The following is a 15,657-nucleotide window of genomic DNA, read 5'->3' on the forward strand; positions in this document are numbered from 1 at the left end:
GTGGTATCAGAACTGAGCAAGAGAGGGACAGCAGAGATGCAGGAAGATAAAGTCTCGATAAAACTGGGAGGAGGGAACAGGGCCACAAAGTCTCAGAAAGCAAGTCACGTACTTTTGAACACTATACACAACAGTAGATGAAGGATCCCTAGGAAGTTAATATTTCTAGCTTCTGAACAATGCCTCCTAAAAGTTCAGGAAAATTATTTTCACCTAAAAAGAGCCATAGAAAAGAATCAAGATGAAATCCGAGACAAAGTTGTTGTGAGAAAGCAAGAGAATAAGGAGCAGAATAACATTTCCTGGGCTCCCTTGGTGGCTCAGTGATAAAGAATCCGCCTGCTAATATAGGAGATGCTGGTTTGACTCTTGACCTGAGGAGATCCCGTGGGCCACGGAGCAATTAAGTCCGTGCGCCACAACGGTTGAGCCTGTGCTCTGGAGCCTGGGGACCACAACTACCAAAGCCCACATGCCCAGAGCCCGTGCTCCGCAATAAGAGAAGCCACCGCAATGAGAAGCCCGAGCCCTGCAACAAAGATTAGCCCCCACTTACAGCAACTAGAGACATGCCCGTGCAGCACAGAAGACCCTGAAATAAATAAATAAAAATTTATTTTTTAAAAAAAGAAGAGTAACATTTCCTCAGGCAAAGAGACATGCCAAAAAGCAGAACAAAAGTGTATTACTAACTTCCTATTTCAAGTGAATGAAAGACATTGTGATACAAGATACGATTAGAAAAACAGGCACAGAGAGAGAGAACTCAGGAAAGAATTAGAAATAAAAAGAAATAAAGACTAAACGGCAAGGAACGGGAAAGAATATAAACATCTTAATAGAAATAGAAGGTGACAGAAGAAAAAAAAATCCAAGAAAAAGGAAAATAGGAAAGGAAAAGGATTCAGGAGAGAGAAATATTGAAGATAAGCAGAGACAATCCAACACAGGAACAAGAAAGAAGAAAACCAACATGAAATACTCAGCCATAAGCAGGAGTGAAATAGTGCCATTTTTCAGAGACGTGGATGGATCTGGAGATTGTCATACAGCGTGAAGTAAGTCAGAAAGAGGAAAACAGATATTGTATAATATTGCTTATATGCGGAATCTAGGAAAATGTGATATGGATGGACTTGTTTGCAAAGCAGAAATAAGTCACAGGTGTGGAGAAAAAATTTATGGTTACCAAGGAGGGGAGAGGGGGCGGGATGAATCAGGAGATTGGGATTGACATATATACACTATTATGGATGAAATAGATAACTAATGAGAACCTAAAAAAAAAAAGTGATGCTTACAAAAAAAAAAAAAAAGAAAACCAAGGCTAAAGCACAGAAAAGACCTCCAAAAGCATAATTCAAGAAAAGTTTACTGGAAAAAATATGATTTAAAATTAAAAATGGAAAGTATGCTTCATATTTTCTGTCCCTGGGAATATTGAAGCAAAACAGTGAATTCCAAGACATATTCTAGTAAAATTACCAGACCATAAAGAAAAGAAAAATCTGTGGGTATCCAGGCCCAAAGACCTAGTGATTTCAAGGGAAGTGGAGTTAAATCATCATCAAAATTTTGGAAATTTATACTTCATTTTTCAGGAGAAATTGGGTTAATGTACTTAATGTACTTGAGGAAGGAATGTGTGAGACAAGGAGTTTGTGTTCACAAACTCTGACATTCAAGTAAAAAAGGGAACAAACTATTATCAGTATGTAAGGACTCAGGAAATTTAATTACTCTGAGACTTTAAAGAGGACTCTACTAGTAACTGAGCTTCAGACTGCCCAGTTAACTAGGAAGACATTAATGTAAAGAATTGTGGTAAGCTCTAAGTATAGGATTACTTGCAGAACTAACAAAAAATAAAAATAAAAGATTAACGAGAGAGAGACTAGTCTGTGCTAAATGCTAAATGCTCTGGCAGAGTAAATAGATAGTAGTTCTAAAAGTGGGAGGAGAATAAGAAGATAAAATTTTAAGAAATTACTTTATTTCTTTTAAAAAACTTTTATTGAAGTCAAGTTGACTTACCATGTTGTGTTAATTTCTTTTGTATAGCAAAGTGACTCAATTATATATATGTATATGCTTTTTCATATTGTTTTCCACTATGGCTTGTCACAGGGTATTGAATGTAGTTTCCTGTGCTATACAGTAAGGCCATGTTGTTTATCCATCCTATATTGAATAGTTTGCCTGGCCGAACCCAAGCTCCTATTCCTTCTCTCCCCTTCCTCCCCTTCCACTTGGCCGCCACAAGTCTTTATATCAGTGAATCTGTTTTTGTTTCATAGATACGTTGATTTGTATTGTATTTCAGATTCCACATATAAGTGATACCATATGATATTTGTCTTTCTTTTTCTGACTTACTTTGCTTAGTATGATAATCTCTAGGGCCATTCACGTTGCTGCAAATGGCATTATTTCGTTCTTTCTGATGACTCAGTAATATTCCATTGTATATATGTACCACATCTTTATCCACTCATCTGTTTATGGACATGTAGGTTGTTTCCATGTCTTGGCTATTGTAAATAGTGCTGCTGTGAACATAGAGATACATGTATCTTTTCGAATTATACTTTTGTCTGGATGTAGGTGGAGGAGTGGGATTTCTGGGTCATATAACAACTCTATTTTTAGTATTTTGAGGAACCTCTGTACTGTTTCCATAGTGGCTGCACTGAAAAAAGTTCTTTTTTAACTTTCAGTAACCATATTGGTGATGATAGTATTAATATTGTTACTGTGAAATTATTATGTATGTAGTATGTGGTAAAACAAAAAAATAATCATAAGGTATTCAAATTCTAACATCTCCTGAGTCTTGAGAATCATTATTTGTTAGAAGACACAGTTGCAATGTAAAAGTGGTTGTGTGCAAACCCCACAGTCTTGAATTCAAATAGGAAGTGCCACTCAGTATATATTCATGTTTGAACATCAGTTCGTATCACTTTTAGTAGTTAGGATGAGATCTAACTCATCCTTTCTCTTGGCTGAAGAATATTCCATTATATAGTTTTACAGTAATGTATTTGAATATATCGGAGAAGGCAATGGCACCCCACTCCAGTACTCTTGCCTGGAAAATCCCATGGACAGAGGAGCCTGGTAGGCTACAGTCCACGGGGTCGCTAAGAGTCGGACGACTGAGCGACTTCACTTTCACTTTTCCCTTTCATGCACTGGAGAAGGAAATGGCAGTCCACTCCAGTATTCTTGCCTGGAGAATCTCAGGGACGGGGAAGCCTGGTGAGCTGCCATCTATGGGGTCACACAGAGTCGGACACGACTGAAGCGACTTAGCAGCAGCAGCATTTGAATACATATAAATATATAGATATATATTTCTTCTCAAAATTTTACTATTACAAATCATGTGGCAATATATATCCATGATATGAAAGAGTATTTTTGAATGAAAAATTACTAGAAATAGAATGCAAGGCCAAGGACTATGATCTTTGAAGTGTATTATATAACTGCCTTCTAAGAAAGGTGTGTCAATTTTAATTTCTACTAAGAATGGATGAGAATACTGTTTTCTCGCAATCTCATTAACCTGTTTTAAGTCTAATGGGGAAAATCTTGCTTTGATGTATTTATTTGATCATAAAGCAGTTTGATCAATAATGAAAATCATCCTTTTTACAAGTTTATTGGCCATTTCTCTTCCTTATTTTGTAAATTGCCTGCTTAAAATTTGGCTCATTTAAAGTTGAATCCTCTTTATTGTTTATTTGTAGGCACTTTCAACATATTATGAGTGTTTATACTCTTTCAGTTGGACATTTTGTAATTATTTTTCCTTAACCTGGCACTTATTTTAATATGAAAGACTTAAAGTTTTTATGTAGCCAGACTTGCCATCCCTCCTTTAGTGACTCCTGAATTTTCTGTAACATTTTTTAAAAAGGTCTACTTTACCTTCAAGTCATAATAATTTTCTTATATTTTCTTCTAGTGGTTTTACATTTCTTTATTTAACATTTAGATTTTTAATCACCGAAATTTTGTTATGTGTGGAGCGAAACAGGAATGTATGTATCCTATCTATAAATCATCTATCAGTCATCAGTCTGTTCAACAGACAGGCAATTTTCCAACAACCTTTAGAAAATAATATTTTCCCTGTTGACTTGAGAGGCCACTTTTTACTCACTAAGTTATATATAATAAGTGTTCTTTGTCCTTCATTCTGTTACACTGATCAATGCCTGTTTCTTTGCTGGTACCATGCTCTTTTTTTTTTTTTTTTCCCTTGAGGATGAGGGACAAGAAGAGTTTGTGGATTTTTTTCTGTTCACATATGTAAATGGGCCAAGACAACACAGACCTTGTTATACTAACAATCTGCTCTATAGATCTTAGGGTCCTCTTTCAGCTCATTTTTCTGACTTTTTGGGTCCCTTTCTTGGCTTCCTGGGTTCCCTTAGTCTTTGGGTCTTAGTTACCTGCTAAGGGCCATTTCAAGTATTTCTGTACCCTGACAAAATCTGTACCAAACTGAATTATTTTAGATAATATAAATTTTGACGTTTGGAACTGGCTTTCAAGTTCCCTGCAGTATTATTCTTTCACATACGTCTTCACTCGTCTTTCACATTTGCTTCCCATGTGACCTTAATGATCAATTTGTTAAATTAAAATAACAATTAGGATTCTGATTGAAGTTGCACTATATTAACACATTATTTTGGAGAAGAGGAAAGAAGTATACAGTGTGTGTCTTCACATCCAAGGATATCATCTCTCACTCTAGGTCTTTTGAAAATGCCTTTTAGTACATTTTCATAGACAGTGCTTATATTTTTCTTGTTAAATGTATTTTTAGATGCAATATGATTGCTGTAGATATTTTGAATGTGGTTCTGCTTTCCACTGTAATTTTCAGTATATTTTACAACTGATATCTGCTTACATAAAGTTAAAATATTTTCCCCCAGAAAGCAAGAGGGAGAGTCCATTATCGTGGAGGTCTTAAGGGACAGGACAGCTGGGCTGGGACTGGGAGAGTCATACCTGATTTTGTTCTCTTCTTCCACATTGGAGGGCTGGCTCTGTTACAAGGTGGGCCTCATTCCTGGGTGGATTTCTCCACTCCTTGAGCCTTGGATATCACTGAGTCAGCACATCAGCTCACTCAGTGACCTTCCAGGATGTCCAGACACCTGAGAGATTTATAACAAAAAGCTACTCCTCCCTCTCCCGAGCCTCCCCTCCTGTGCTCAGAGATGAGGACTCGTGGTGGGCCAGAATGGTATCTATTTGCATCACAGAACTCAACATTTTATGTGGACTATGTAGCCTCCCTTGATAAAACTTCTAAGTTTACTTTATGGCAGGAGAGTTTAGACATTTCCTGTAATATTAGATATTTTCAGGAGTTTTGGGGTAGAGAATATACCAGCTTATTATATCTCATGTTGCTAATTCCCTGTGGAAATTGGTACAAAATTGCACTGACATGGGCAGGACCAGACCTTAGGCAGTGAGTGAAGCCACTGGGGTCAGTGTTTTTCATGCCTGCGTATGCATATACTTATATGGGGCTGGCTTTTGGGTAGGCTTCCTGGATTTGGGGTAGGCTCCCTGGCTTTAGGGCAATCTCAGCACCCAGCAGGATTGAAATCACGTGCAAAGCCTTCACAATTAATATTGAAAACTGTCTAACTAGTTGTACAATTTGATTTAATGGGATGTCTGATGAGTGACACATGGTTGTTTGTTGACTAAAAATATCTTGAAGACCTTTGAGCAAGCCAGGGGAGACCTCTCTCGTGTCACATCTCAAGAACAGCTGCGCCCTGCCCTGGGTGCACATAATTGCTAAAACTGACTGGGGAGAGCTGGAAGTGTTGATGCTGTCATATTAATTTGCTCTATAAATCAACACATGAACTTGACAGCCCTTTAAAATCTTTATCATCGTGCATTTATCTTTTGTATTCTGAAGGAGCCTTATCTGACTTCCACCCAAAGCAACTTATATTCATTAAACAAATATTTATTGAGCATTGACAGGTGATGAAGATGGGTACTGGCAGGGTCTGGGACCCGTCTTCAAGGAGCTCACCGTCTCATGGGGAAATAGATGTGTAAGCAAGACATTGCAATGTAATGTGATCAGGGCAGTGATAGAATTAGGCATCCAGGTTGTGTTGCCACAAAGATTCATTCATTTTTCATTCATTCCACAGAGACAAAGATCTGCCAAGAAAGAGGGGTGGCCTCTATAGACACAGGACACAATGGTTACTTCAGGGAGCTCAGTTGAGGAGCAGGAAACAGGTGTATGAACAGATCATAAGTAAATATAAGCAATGGCAATCTGTGGAGGGTATGGTGGGGCAGGCCAGAACAGGGAGAGGTCAACTCATGTAGGAGAATCAAGGAAGGCTTGTAGGTGAAGTGGTGCTTGAGCTAATTATTGAAAGATGGTCAGGTGTTTATATCCTGGGCAGGTAAAGAAGAACAGTCAGTGATGGGAATGACATGTACAAAAAGGTCCTTGTTTGGGGGTGGGGGGCAGGGGTGCAGAGAGAACCAATTGTTCAGGACCAGGCAGTAGTGTGGCATGTACCGAGCATGGTGGAAGTGGGCTGTGGTGAGGGGGTGACCAGAGAATCAGGTGGAGGACAGTCACATCATGAATGGTCTTAAATGCCCAGTCAGGGAGTTGAATGCTTTCCCCATACCTCATACCTCAAGTCCCAGCTTCGCTCTTCCTCAGCTTCCTCCCTTTAGAAATGTCAGCTTTAATTGTTTCCATGATATAAAACACAGTGCAAAGTCTTAGGCTTGAGAATGCCATGCACATGAAATAGTAAGCTTTGAATTAAGTTTGATCACCTGTTTATGAGTTTTCTGGCTTGATTATCTGTTCACTTTTCTTTTTTTTTTTTAATCAGGCCTCACCTTAGAACTAGAGAAGCAAGCTGTATAATCACAAGATATTCCATCCTCTCTGCACTGGGTGATTCCATTCTGCATAAAATATGAGGAGCACTGGTCCCCTAAAAGAGCCAGGTCAGTCTGACTTCAAAATTTCTCCTCTTTCTGAGACCTTGTATTGCTGTTTTTTGGTTATCTACTGTGTTTATTCCTAAATATCATGAGCAGTTTTGACCAAGGATAATGGATCTGTCCTCAGAGGGTGCATATGGTGTGAGTTTGGGGTTTAATATGTTGATATGCTTTGTATCAGGGCTTCTTTGAGCTCAGTTGTTAAAGAATCTGACTGGTTTGATTCTTGGGTTGGGAAGATCCACTGGAGAAAGGGTAGGCTACCCACTCCAGTATTCTTGGGCTTCCCTTGTGGCTCAGCTGGTAAAGAATCCACCTGCAATGCAGGAGACATGGGTTCAATCTCTGGGCTGGGAAGATCCCCTGGAGAAGGGCAAGGCTACCCACTTCAGTATTCTGGTCTGGAGAATTCCATGGACTGTATAGTCCATGGGGTCGCAAAGAGTCGGACATGACAGAGCGACTTTCACTTGATTGGATAAAGCACAAGCTGGAATCAAGATTGCTGGGAGAAATATCAATAACCTCAGATATGCAGATGATATTACCTTTATGGCAGAAAATGAAGAAGAACTAAAGAGCCTCTTGATGAAAGTAACAGAGGAGAGTGAAAAAGTTGGCTTAAAACTCAACATTCAGAAAACTAAGATCATGGCATTGGATCCCATCACTTCATGACAAAGAGATGGGGAAACAATGGAAACAGTGAGAGATTTTATTTTGGGGGGCTCCAAAATCACTGCAGATGGTGACTGAAGCCCTGAATTTAAAAGATGCTTACTCCTTAGAAGAAAAGTTATGACCAACCTAGACAGCATATTAAAAAGCAGAGACATTACTTTGCTAACAAATGTCCGTCCAGTCAAGGCTATGGTCTTTCCAATAGTCATGTCATGTATGGATGTGAGAGCTGGACTATGAAGAAAGCTGAGTGCCGAAGAATTGATGCTTTTGAACTGTGGTGTTGGAGAAGACTCTTGAGAGTCCCTTGGACTGCAAGGAGATCCAGCCAGTCCATCCTAAAGATCAGTCTTGGGTGTTCATTGGAAGGACTGATGTTGAAGCTGAAACTCCAATACTTTGGCCACTTGATGCGAAGATCTGACTCATTTGAAAAGACCCTGATGTTGGGAAAGATTTAAGGCAGGAGGAGAAGAGGATGACAGAGGATGAGATGGTTGGATGGCATCACTGACTCAATGGAGATAAGTTTAAGTAAACTCCGGGAATTGGTGATGGACAGGGAGGCCTGGCCTGCTGCAACCCATGGGGTCGCAAAGATTTGGACAAGACTGAGCGACTGAACTGAACTGAACTGATGCTTTGTAAGTGATCAGGATGGAAAATATGGCACATGGGCCCCCAAACTTATAAGACTATGAAAAAGTCTGCATGGAAAATAAAATAGAAAATTCTTCGTTCTAACATATATTCAAGTGGTCTCTTATGAAAGAAAATTGTGATATTGAAATCCAATCTTGGTTCTATTGAGATGGATGAAACTGGAACCCATTATACAGAGTGAAGTAAGCCAGAAAGAAAAACACCAATACAGTATACTAATGCATATATATGGAATTTGAAAGATGGTAACGATAACCCTATATACGAGACAGAATAAGAGACACAGATACATAGAACAGTCTTATGGACTCTGAGGGAGAAGGTGAGGGTGGGACGTTCTGGGAGAATAGCATTGAAACATGTATATTATTATATGTGAAACAGAACACCATTCCATGTTTGAGGCATGAGACAAATGCTCAGGGCTGGGGCAATGGGATGACCCAGAGGGATGGGATGGGGAGGGAGGTGGGTGGGGGGTCCAGGAAGGGGAACACATGTAAACCCATGGCTGATTCATGTCGATGTATGGCAAAAACTACTACAATATTGTAAAGTAATTAGCCCCCAACTAAAATAAATAAATTTATTAAAAAAAAAAAAAAGAAATTCCAATCTTATAAAGCTCATTTATTGGGCAGTGTTCGCTGGCATTGCAAAGTATTTTCTTATTTAACTACACAGTGTGCTTACTTATTCATTCACTGATTCATTCATTCCACAAACATTTGTTGCCTGTGCTGTGTCCTGGAAACAGAGGAGTATACATGGTCACTGTCCTCAAGGAGTTCATGATCTCAAAGAAGAGACAAATAAAATACTGATTACAGCCCAAAGTCACATATGATAAATTTTAGCCCTTTGGTGACACAAACTTTTCTGCTGGTCTCAATTTTAAGCATTTTGTGTAATGTTTAGACCACGTATCATGTGAGTGTCTCAAAAATTTGTCAAATTGTGTACTGTCACCTTAGTCATATTCTAGTTATCAACAAAGTACTGGAGGGTGGGGGAGTGGTACAGAAGAAGGTGAAACTGTTCACTTCAGATTGGAATTTGAATCCATGTGCTGGGACTCAAACCCAGCCAAAATCCAGTTTGGGATTCTAACCCATGTGGCCAGGACTCAAACCTGGCCCAAATCCAGTTTGTCACTTGAATCCATATGGCTGGGATGCAAACCCAGCCAAAACCCACAGTTTTTCAACTGAGATCACACACCTGGTTTCAGATTCTTGAGGTCTCATTATAGAAAGTATTCAGTGAGAGCCAAAGTGATAGGTAAGAAGTGGATTTATTTAGAAAGAAACAGACTCCACAGACAGTGTGTGGGCCATCACAGAAGGCTAGAGCATCCTGGAAATGTGGTGTTGTCGGCTTTTATGGGCTGAATAATTTCATAGGCTAATGAGTGGGAGGATTATTCCAACTGTTTTGGGGAAGAAGTGGAGATTTCCAGGAACTGGGCCACCACCTCCTCTTTGGTCTTTGATGATTGGCTTTGGAGCTGTCATGGTGCCTGTGGGTGTGTCATTTAGTTTGCTGATGTGTTGTTACAAGTGTACATGTGGGTGCTCAGTTGCTCAGTTCTGTCCGACTCTTTGTGACCCCATGGACTGTAGCCTTCCAGACTCCTTTGTCCATGGAATTTTCCAGACGAGAATGTGTATAATGAAGCTCAGGTCTAGTAGAAGTTGGATTTGTCCACTGTCTTAGATCCATTTGGTTCTAGTCAGTTTATGTCCTTGGGCTGTGTGTCATTCTTGTAAAGTTTGTGCCCTGCCTCCTTCCCTCCTGTTTCCCTTTGACCTCCATCACTCTATTTCCCCCTCCTCCAGCCCCTGGCAACCACCACTTGATTTTCTGTTTCTATGAAATAATTTTTTTGGCTGTGCCGTGTGGCATGTGGGATTTTAATTTTCTGACCAGGGATTGAACCTGGGCCCCTGAAGTAGAAGCCGAGAGTCTTAACCACTGGATCACCAGGGAAATCCCTGAAATAATTTTTGTGTGTGTATGTCTGTATTTTTTTTTGAAGATTCCCATATAAGTGATACCATATAGTACTTGTCTTTCTGATGGCTTATTTCACTTACCATAGTGGCAGGATATATCCATATTGCAAATGGCAGGATTCCCTTCTTTTTTATGGCTGAATATTCCATTGTGTGTGTGTATTTATAGCACATTTTCTTTATTTACCCATAGGTCAAAAAGTACAAATTTTCAGTTATAAGAAGAATGAATTATCAGGATCTCATGTACAGCAGGCTAACTACAGTTAATAATGCAGTATTGTGTACTTGGAAGTTGTTGAGAGTATGTATTAATCATTCCCCGCCCCCCCCCACAAAAAGAGTTAATTATGTTAGTTATGTGAGGTGATGGATATGTTAATAATCTTGATCTTGTTAATCGTCCTATAATGTATATGTATGTCATACCGTCACATGTTTCACACTTTATAAATATGTGCAATTGTATCTGTCAATTATTTCTCAGTAAAGTTAAAAAAAGAGAGAAATACTTCTCTGAGGCTGACACAGGAGCTAACTTCTGGAAGGAAGACTGCTGGAAGCAAGTTCAAAGGCCCTGGGGCACCATGGAAACCAGTCTTTCCTCCAGCTGAAAGCTAGTGCGGCTGGAAGAACATGGGCCATCTTGGAAGCTAGCTGTCCTCCTTACTCAGTGTTTGTATAAATACTGAAGTCCCTCTCAGCCTTGTGGACAGCAGAGATGTGACAAAATAGGATGAGAGCTGGCCCAGGAGACCACTTACCAGTTATTTAACCACAGACACTGACCTCAGTTTCCCCATCTACCCCAATGGGGATTCCTGCCCACTCCCACCCCACCCTGCTTATCTATAAGACATTGTAGATGAGAAAGTGCTCAGGAGCAGTGCAGACTCTATTGTTATGGATTGTATTGTTATGAAGTCCTTGCCTGCTTCTTCTTGCCTCAGGAGTACATCTGCGAGGTGAAGTGAGGTAAAGTGGTTATGCTCTCCACTTTCATGTTGAAAGATGGTGGTTAATTAAAAAGACTTAAGTTTTTCTTCTTAAGCACACAATAGTGTTGGGGAAAGCAGCTGACTGTCCCCAGCTGCCTGTAGACACCCAACCGGAAGCAGCAGACAAAAAGCTGATTGTGATAGAAAGGCACCAGGGCTGTTAGTGCGTGGAGGGTGCGTATGACAGATGCCGTTAGCAAGTAGGGATGAAAGGGAAGTTGGCCAGTTGCCAGGAAAGACGCCTCTGTGCTTCTTAGAAATCCGGTGGGCAGAACAATAGGGATGGTGCTTGATGGGGTGAGGGTGAGGGCTGGGAACAGGGGTGTCTTAACCATAGATCCAGATGATTGCCAGCACTGCAAGGACTTGAGGACATAACTATTCTCATGTTGGGAGTAGGTGGGGGCCAGGAGCAGGCAGTAAAGAAATCAGAGTCGAACTTTGAGGGTTAACAGTTGAGGTACATGATGGGTTCAGTGATGTCCCCCCCCCCATCCCAAAGATATGCTGAAGTCCTAACTCCTAGTACTTAAGAATGTGACCTTATTTGGAAGTATGGTCTCTACAGAGGTAATCAAGATGCGATTCTTAGTGTTAGTCACTCAGTCGTGTCCGACTCTTTGTGAGCCCATGGACTGCAGCCCACCTTGAGATTCTCTAGGCAAGGATACTGGAGTGGGTTGCCTCTCCCTTCTCCAGGGGATCTTCCCGACTCAGGGATCGAACGTGTGTCTCTTGCTTCTCTTGCATTAGCAGGTGGATTCTTTACTACTAATGCCACCTGGGAAGCCCCAAAAGTTTTATGGACTTTACCTAAGATGCTTCTTGGCATTCTACATGATCAACTCTCCGATTATAATTGATGTAGTTAAGACATGATTTTTTTTTTGTTAATTCTCACCTTGTTCTTACACATTTATTTTTAACTCCACTACAAGACTTCAGTGTGTGTATGTGTTAATCACTCAGTTGTGTCCAACTCTTTGCAATCCCATGGACTATACCCCGCCAGGCTCCTCTGTCCACGGAATTCTCCAGGCAAGAATACTGAAGTGGGTAGCTATTTCCTTCTCCAGGGGATCTTTCCAATCCAGAGATCAAACCTGGGTCTCCTACATTACAGGCAGATTATTTACCATCTGAGCCACCAGGGAAGCCTGAGGTCCTTTGGGTGGGTCCTAATCCGATATGTCTGAGCTCCCTATAAAAAAGGGAAAATTTGGACCTAGAGCCAGACATACACGGAGGGAAGATGGTGTGAAGACTCCCAGGAAGAAGTTGGCTGTGTAACTGGAGTGCTGCCTCTTCAAGTCAAGGGATGCCGAGGATTTCTGGCCAACACCAGCAGCTGGAAGGGACAAGGAAGGATTTTCCACTAAAGTTGTCAGAGAGAGCATGACCCTGCAACACTGTGATTTAGGACTTCCAGCCTCCAGAACTATGAGGCAATACATTTCTGTTGTTTTAAGCCACCCCATTTTTAGTGCTTTGTTAGAGCAGCCCTGGGAAACTAACACGAGGTACTCTCCTTGAGGATCATTTAACTTGTCCCTTAAAACCAAGGTATAATACTTTTGCTGTAGATAGGAGGGAGGCGGTCATTTTCTCAGGGCCACTGCCAATTCATTCAAATACTTATCATATCCCGTCAGTGCCAGCCTGCATGTATGTTTACTCTGTCTGGGTACGTGAAAGTGGAACATCTCAGTGGTGAGTAAAAGTAGATGCTTCACAGAAAAGTGGACCTGGACCAAATATCAGCTCTGCTGCTCACAAGCTGTGTGGTCCAGGGTGTGTTACTTTCTCAAGTCTCAGTTTTCATGTGTGTAAAAGGAGGATTATACCACCACCCTCCTGGGATGCTGGGGAGATTCTCTGGGAATATGTATGTGAGGTGTTCAGCCCTGACCAAGCTGAGGAAGTGCTACAAAACTGTGACGGATTATGATAAATGTGATTCTGTCCAGCAGCTGTTTTCCTCAGCTGCAGGCATTTGCTAGCTTGATGATTGTAGACTGTGGGAGGAGTTCAGTGGCACCGAGTCTGACTCCCATGACTGACACCTTAGAGCATGGGGCATGGACATAGCCGGCCGTTGGCACCCTCCTATCTCCCTGGGGTCTGACTCAAGGGCCTGGGTGTTGTTTACTGACTCCAGGCTTCCCCAGCCTCCACTCTGAATGCTTCTGCTATGCTGAGGATCTCTTATAAATCTCTTTCCCCTCTCTCCCATGGAAGCTCACAGTCCTTCATGATGGTTAATCTAAAATTGATGCCTACACTGATTAAAAAACTTTATACAAATCATAGTTCATTCTACTCCTTGGGGGTTTTACCATTTAAAAAAAAGTAGAATTTGTTAACGTCAGAGAAGTTCTGATTGATGGAGTGGATTTGGCAAATACATTTTTGATCTAGATTTGGGGAATGGTACCTCTATAGACTTGTCTCTCCCCAGCCCCTACCCATTCAAGTTCATATATTGAAACCTAATCCCCAATCTAATGGCTTTTGGAGGTGGGACCTTTGGAGGTGATCAAGAGCCTTTATGAATGGGGTGCCCTTATGATAGAGAGCCCAGAGAGCTCTTTTACAGCTGCTATGAAAGACGTAGCAAAAAGACATCCCTCCATGAACTAGGAAGTGACTCCTCACCAGACCCTGAATCCCCTGGCATCTTGATCTTGGATTTCCTGGCCTCTTGAACTGTGAGAAATAGCTTTCTGTTGTTTATAAGCCACCAAGTCAGTGGTATTTTGTTACAGCAGCACACATGGACTAAGACGGTGTGAACCCGAGAGTAAAAGATCATATGTCAGCAATGTAACATGGTATTTGTGAAAGGCTTCCACTCTGGTCTCTCCCATGACAAGCCACTGGCTTGGCATCGGTTTCTACCTCCTTTTTAGCATAGGAGAGCTGAATTTGGGGGGGTGGGTTTCATACTCCTTTGTCCTGCTTCTATCAGAGGTTCCGGGCTTGATCACCTGCTCCCACTTCCTGATCTGGGTCTGGACTGCTCGCATGTCTGTGGCTTCCTGTCTCCTCTCTGCCTTCCTCTCCCAGCTGGATCTGATTTTCTCTGGTTGGGTGTAGGCTGGACCTCCCAGCTTGGTGGATGCTTGGGCGTGGCAGCACCAGAGGAACTGAGGACCCTGGCGGAAGTCCCTACTCACACAGGGCTTCAGAAAGAGCACGGGCTCAGAGCTGTATGACCTGCCCTCAGTGGTTGGGATATTTGGAATGTGTTGCTGTTAAGCCGGCGACAGCTTTTACACGGACACTCCCATGGGGTCTTCTGTGGGTGTTTTCGCTCTCTTTTGTCTAAGATGAGTCGTGACTGAGGCTGGAGAGGAGCCTATTGTCTGGAAAGAGAGCTGGCCAGCAACAGGTTTTTTTTTGTTGTTGTTGTGTTTTTTTTTTAATAAAATCCATGGGCAATGTGGCAGGAGGTCTTTTCCCCAAGAATGAACTATATTTGGAGGCAACCCCCACTCTCCATGTATTAAAGGCATCCAAAGAAAGCCTCAGGCTAGATTAATTTGACTCTTTAAACTTAGGAGATTTTTTATTCATATTAGGGAGACTGAGATAACTTATTAGATAAAATAATCCTTGCAAAGTTGGCAGTCTTTGGCCAGCCCATCACTTCCCCTCCCTGGGTCTCCGTTTTCTTATCAATGCAGTTGTTAGATTGATACTGTCATACTTCACGAAGCTCTGCAGATCAAATAAGTTCACATAAATTATAAAATGTTAAACAAATGCCGAGGTTTGATGGTCATTATTATGAGCATAGTATCAACCATCCATCTCAGAACAGAGGAAATCTGCAAAGTGACCTGGAGAATTAATGGGACCAGTGACATTTATCCTTCAACATCCATCTCTTCCCAGTTGTTAGTGTCTGTCTCCGGGACTCGACATGGAAGTGGGTGGGCAGTTAGTAGAATTGCAATGAGTTTCTCTTCTTGGTTTTAGCATTTCTGGCTGGGGGCATATGTGTGTGTTGCTAAGGGATACTGTTAGAATATGAAACCCTAGGTCATGTGAGGAGAGAAATACTAGCATTCAAGCTCTTCCAGTGTCTGCCTGGTGGGTCCTCACCTCCAGTCTCCACTTTTAGAATCCATTTTTTGTCTTCTCTAGACTTCGGTCTCTAGACCTCCCTGAGGCCAGGGAGGCCTCATCCTGGCAAGGACCCATCTAGTCTGGTCCCTTCTCCATACTGGGATCACACTTTTCCTTTTTCAGGGAGTGAGGAA

General features: G+C 41.5%; 1 long non-coding RNA gene across 2 annotated transcripts in view; it reads left to right on the plus strand.

The window, feature by feature from the left end:
- The window catches only part of LOC145514710 (uncharacterized), a 603,149-nt gene that overhangs the window by 63,666 nt on the left and 523,826 nt on the right, over positions 1-15,657 (plus strand). For both annotated transcript variants that reach the window (XR_014060310.1, XR_014060309.1), the window contains exon 3: positions 6,921-7,038. This is a non-coding gene — a long non-coding RNA (uncharacterized LOC145514710). The remainder of the gene's footprint in view (positions 1-6,920; positions 7,039-15,657) is intronic.

This window comes from Giraffa tippelskirchi, chromosome 7 (assembly GCF_054371585.1).
Source record: "Giraffa tippelskirchi isolate mGirTip1 chromosome 7, T2T-mGirTip1v1.2.pri, whole genome shotgun sequence".
In the NCBI taxonomy this organism is placed as follows: domain Eukaryota; kingdom Metazoa; phylum Chordata; class Mammalia; order Artiodactyla; family Giraffidae; genus Giraffa; species Giraffa tippelskirchi.